Source organism: Triticum dicoccoides, chromosome 5B, assembly GCF_002162155.2.
Source record: "Triticum dicoccoides isolate Atlit2015 ecotype Zavitan chromosome 5B, WEW_v2.0, whole genome shotgun sequence".
NCBI classification, from domain to species: Eukaryota; Viridiplantae; Streptophyta; class Magnoliopsida; order Poales; family Poaceae; genus Triticum; species Triticum dicoccoides.
Window position 1 is genome coordinate 290,016,419 of NC_041389.1, and position 6,122 is coordinate 290,022,540.

The following is a 6,122-nucleotide window of genomic DNA, read 5'->3' on the forward strand; positions in this document are numbered from 1 at the left end:
CTGCAGACCATAATGGGTCGGCCCAGCTAAAGGCCCAACATTCTTTGTCAAATCGGCCCGTCAATGGCCTGTCCTAAACTTGCCATCAACGCGGCCCATGGTCACTTCTGGCCCGTTAACAGTCCGCTAAGTAATTGGGCCGAATCACGGCCCGGTGTATTTCCAGCCTGTTAAAGGTCCAGCTTCATTTGGGCCCATTTACAGGCCATCAAAACTTTCGGCCCATAAACGACCGTGAAGGATTTGGGTCATCTTTGGCCATGTCTAACATTCAGCCTGTTAGAGGCCCACTATAGATTTGGGCCACTTTCTTCCTGTTGTCATTTTCGGCCTGTTAACGCCGGACGTAAACCATGGGCCATATGTGGCCCAATGTCATATCGGGCCCATTAACGGCCCATATAAAAATGACGATAATCTAGCCCGACCGAAGTTCCGGCCTGTTAAAGGCCCGTGTATTAGGTCGGCGCATTTACGGCCCGTCCGAATTTCGGCCTGTCAAAGATCCGCGTCGTAAATGGGCCACCATTTCGGCCTGCTAAGTCCAGTGGGTTATTTGGCACAATCAGGGCCCAATCTCACTTTCGGTCTATTAAAGGCCCATGTTTTTTATGGGCTCGGGATATTTACACCTGTAAACGGCCTATTTTTACTGAGGGCCCAAATTATGTTTAGGCCTGTTAAAGGCCCACTATGGGCACAGGCCTACCAGAAAAAATATGAAAGCTTATGCTGATTTAGGCCCAGATATTTTTAGTGGGCTACATGTCAATTTCGGCCCGTAATCGTTTTTAGCCCAATTGGAATGGGCGTGACGAATGTTGGTATGTTGGGCTCCTACGAAGATTTCGGCCAAATACATTACTAAGATAAACCTACACTATACAAAAATAGCGTCATAATTACTATAGCCTGGGGCAGCATCATAAACGTTGTATCACAACAAAATAAATTCCAACCATACAACAAAAGTGTAGGACCTTGAAGTATGTCTAGAGGGGGGGGTGATTTGACTACTTGACCAATTAAAAACTTAACCTTTTCCCAATTTTAGACTTTGGCAGATTTTAGCTATCTTTGGACAAGTCAAGCAATCTTCACACAATTCAAGCAAGCATGCAAAGAGTATATGAGCAGCGGAAAGTAAAGCATGCAACTTGCAAGAATGTAAAGGGAAGGGTTTGGAGGATTCAAACGCAATTGGAGACACGGATGTTTTTGTCGTGGTTCCGATAGGTGGTGCTATCGTACATCCACGTTGATGGAGACTTCAACCCACGAAGGGTAACGGTTGCGCGAGTCCACGGAGGGCTCCACCCACAAAGGGTCCACGAAGAAGCAACCTTGTCTATCCCACCATGGCCGTCGCCCACGAAGGACTTGCCTCACTAGCGGTAGATCTTCACGAAGTAGGCGATCTCCTTGCCCTTACAAACTCCTTGGTTCAACTCCACAATCTTGTCGGAGGCTCCCAAGTGAAACCTAGCCAATCTAGGAGACACCACTCTCCAAGAAGTAACAAATGGTGCGTTGATGATGAACTCCTTGCTCTTGTGCTTCAAATTATAGTCTCCCCAACACTCAACTCTCTCTCATAGGATTTGGATCTGGTGGAAAGAAGATTTGAGTGGAAAGCTACTTGGGGAAGGCTAGAGATCAAGATTCATATGGTAGGAATGGAATATCTTGGCCTCAACACATGAGTAGGTAGTTCTCTCTCAGAAAATGTAAGTTGGAAGTGTAGGTTTGTTCTGATGGCTCTCTCCATGAATGAAGAGGAGGTGGAGGGGTACATATAGCCTCCACACAAAATATAACCGTTACACACAATTTACCAAACTCGGTGGGACCGAATCAACAAACTCGGTCGGACCGATTTAGTAAACCTAGTGACCGTTAGGATTTTCGGTGGGACCGACATGCAACTCGGTAGGACCGATATGGTTAGGGTTAGGGCATAACATAATCTCGGTGAGACCTATTACACAAACTCGGTGAGATCGATTTTGGTAATTAGCTAACCAGAGAGTTGGTCAGGTAAACTCGGTGGGACCGATTCACTCTTTTCGGTTGGACCGAAACATTACGAAGGGGAAACAGAGAGTTTACATTGCAATCTCGATGCGACCGATCGCTCACTTCGGTTAGACCGAAACATTACGAAGGGAAACAGAGAGTTTACATTGCAATCTCGGTGGGACCAATCGCTCACTTCGGTTAGACCAAAACGTTACGAAGGGAAACAGAGAGATTACAATCCCATCTCGGTGACCGAGATCCCTATCGGTAAGACCGATTTGCCTAGGGTTTGTGGTAGTGGCTATGACATCTGAACTCGGTGGCGCCGGATAGAAAGAATTGGTGGGGCCGAGTTTGACTTTGGGTTTAGGTCATATGTGGATGTGAGAAAGTAGTTGAGGATTTTTGGAGCATATCACTAAGCACTTGAAGCAAGAGGCTCATTAAGCAACACCTCATCCCTTCTTGATAATATTGGCTTTTCGTATAGACTCAATGTGATCCTGGATCACTAAATGTAAAATGTAGAGTCTTGAGCTTTTGAGCTTGAGCCAATCCTTTGTCCTTAATATTTTGAGGGATCCACTTTCATCATCCATGCCATGCCATTCATTGAGCTTTCCTGAAATATTTGTCTTGGTATAGCATTAGCTCAATGAGCTATATGTTTTTATGAATTACCAAAACCACCTAGGGATAGTTGCACTTTCAAAAAGGCCTGTTGGCATAAAGTTTACAGTCCTTCCAGATAAAAGCACCATCAGATGTATAGAAGCACAAACCATTTGACCTGAGTGCTAATGTTTCAGGCTGTAGAATCTGATGGAGCAGCACGATCTCCACCTTTTTCCGCCATTGCTCTTGAACAACAAAGTGAATGTCTGATAGTCTGGTTTCAAAACCATTCATATCTTGACGACATTTCTCAACCACTATTCTTGTTTCCGAAACAACGTCCATTAGGGATTGGACTTGTGTTTGGAGCACAGATATATCACTCTGTCTAGCAGGAAGATTTTGTTCAGTAGGCGATTTGGACGAGGTTACCTTGACAACCAACCCAGAATTACACAGGAAGGTGCTTTTTGCACTGTTAGTGGAGAGATACTGACGCACTGCAGCAAGAGGTGACATTGTGCCTGTAGTAGCCTCGTCACCTTCAGGTGGTTGTGGCTATTCAATCATTTGTTCCATAGCTTCCTGAAAGTTTGAACTTGTAGATTAGTGTATCGGATAAGTTGCTAATGAGAGAAAAACAAACAAAGTAGGTTAAACGTTTATACATAACTTATTTTGGTGAACTACTGTAATACATTAGCATGTATTGTAGTGCCAACTACATAATAAAATCACTTTCAGAACATATGTCCATGTAGCATGCCTACTGTATTGTCTATTTCCTCACATTCGTTGACATCTAAGGACAAAGAGACATGGTTTAAAGTAGGATGAACATAGTATGACATCATTCATATCATGGGCAAACAGATATAAAACAAACAGCCTATTTTATCATTGTGTGCGCACGTGAACATAACAACTAGATTACAGATCAAGACCAAAAGAATATCCTTCATCTCTTTTAAACCATGTAAGGTGAAATGATACATTAAGACAACTGTGTATAAAAGTGAACAGAGTAACTGACATTGGCTGCAAACCAAGTAGTTAAATGAACACATCACAGTACCAATCAGTTCAAGGCAGGAGGAGTAAGGACTTACAACAGCAGCTTGAACTGGTGTGCTCATGCCCTTCATCATGCTGGTGTGGCAATCCTTGAAGATTTGCACTGCATTCGGTTCAGGTTCTTTTTGGTCCGCACGGGCTTTCCTCTGTATTTGGAACAAGTCAATATAGATATGATAATATGGCACAAAAAGAAGAAGGGAGTAGCAGCTATTTACAAGAGCCTCGCAGTGTGCAATATAGCTACGAGATCTTGTTGTCTGTTGGAATTTCACTTTAGAATGGTTGGTTTTGTTCTTCAAACAGTTAGCCTAGAATAAGATATACTTGTAAGGCACATACATAAATACAAGTTCAATATGTGGTCTGATCAAATACATATAGCCTACCTGATACTTTGGATCAGACTAGTGTTTAACGAGGGTTGTCCAGTCTTCATCTGTAATATATTCCACCGGAGATGTTTGGGCGATTTCATTGTTAGCCTTGCCTTCAAAGTGAGATTTTCTAAGGTGGTACCAATACTGTTGCAGAGCAGACTGAAAAACATGAGTGCATGCTTGTTTAGTTGCATCATCTTTCGGATCCAACTTGAACCTCATCTGTTGAAAAAAGAATGTGAGTCTTATTAGTAGGAAGCTAGAAAGTATGGGACAGAGCAAGACAATATTACTAATTGCAATGAATAACATTACTTACGGATAAATGGTCAAGGAAGGTGTTAATCTAGGTATTGTCTTTCTCATTCCTGTACTGGATCCACGTTGGGAGGATACGTGCATGACACCTAACGGCAACGGCTGCCTCTGATACTAACTTGGCTGACTCTGTAGCATCACGTGGCCTTTTTAAACCTGCCTCAAAATGGATCTCCATTCTTCCTCCTTTAGATTTTGTTAATCTGTTAAGCATTATCCCTGATGTCTGTTTCCGCTTGCACCGTGGTGCTAGTTCAACAATGAATATGGAAAGTGTTAGTGTACATCAAACTGTGAGAGTACATATAAAGGAGCATGCAACTGCAACTTGACTCGGTCAGGTACCGTCTTGGTGTTGATGCTCATGAGGTTCATCTGATCTTGCCAAGTCCTGTTGTGTCAGCAGTGCTTCGAAAGTAGTGTTAGGTGTGAAGGCAGCTTGGGAACTGTCCAGTTCTTGAGCAAACGAACGAGTAACTAGTTGAGATGCTGGTACAGTTGAAGTGGATGCTGCAGCTAGTGGAGCAGGTGATATTGTGTTTGTAGATTTAGCCGGTGAACTTGGACCTTCTACTGCACTATAAGTACCAGCAGAATCTCGATGGCACAACCTTTACCGTTTCACCCGACGAGTACCAGCACTCCCTACTATATTATTCTCCTTGCTCTTTTTTGACTTTGCCATGTCAATCTGTACCCACAACACAGAAGAATAAAATCACTCTTCAGAACTCATTGATGCATGATACAGACAAGCAATACTTTGATGTAAGACAACCGTATGAGGATGGAATATGTAAGAAAAACAGGACGGCATGACATATTCACAGCTACGATGTGCAAACTAAGCAGAAGGATTTTCAAGAAAATAGAAGTAATGCAAGCTAGACACCATATGAAAGATGCAACCAATATTACTCTGCCAAGTTAAAAGTGTCTTGTCATAAGTGGCAGTTCAAAAAATTAGAAGCAGTACAACGTAAAAATCAATGCAATATGCAACCACTATCAAACTGCCATGTTAAAAGCGTCCAATCATGAGTGACTGATGCGAGATACACAACAGTAGTACTTTGATGTAAGAACATGGTATGATAGATAGATGCAGTGTATTCTAGACACAGAAAGCAATGTCATATGCACATTGATAATGTATAAACTCAGCAGGTGCAATTTAATCAAAATAGAAGAAATATAGGCTAGACAACATATGCAACATGAAACCAATTATCACACTGTCAACTTAGAGCAAGCACCTGCGATGGTGGAGTACGGGAGATGAATTCATCATGTAGACTTGGGACTTCAACTTCATTAGCAGTAGCAGGGGCAAATCTAGAGAGTATCTGCTTGCGTCGGTGTGGAGGAGCACCAACATCCCCTAACTTACTCTTTTCCTTCCTATTTTCTGATATTGCCTTATGAAGTCAAAACCACAAGAAGATGAATAAAATTAGCTCTGCATAACTGGTTCATGCATGATACAGATGAACACTACTTTGATGTAAGGCAAGCGCAGGATAGGAGGATGGAATATATACAAAAAAGACAGCATTTCATATTCACACATACGATAGGAGGATGGAATATGTATGAAAAAACAGTAAGCGGGAGGCATTTCAACAAAATTAGAAGAAATGAAAGCTAGGCATCATATGAACATGCAACCAATATCACTCTATCAGGTAAAAAGTGTCTCGTCGTAAGTGCCATTTC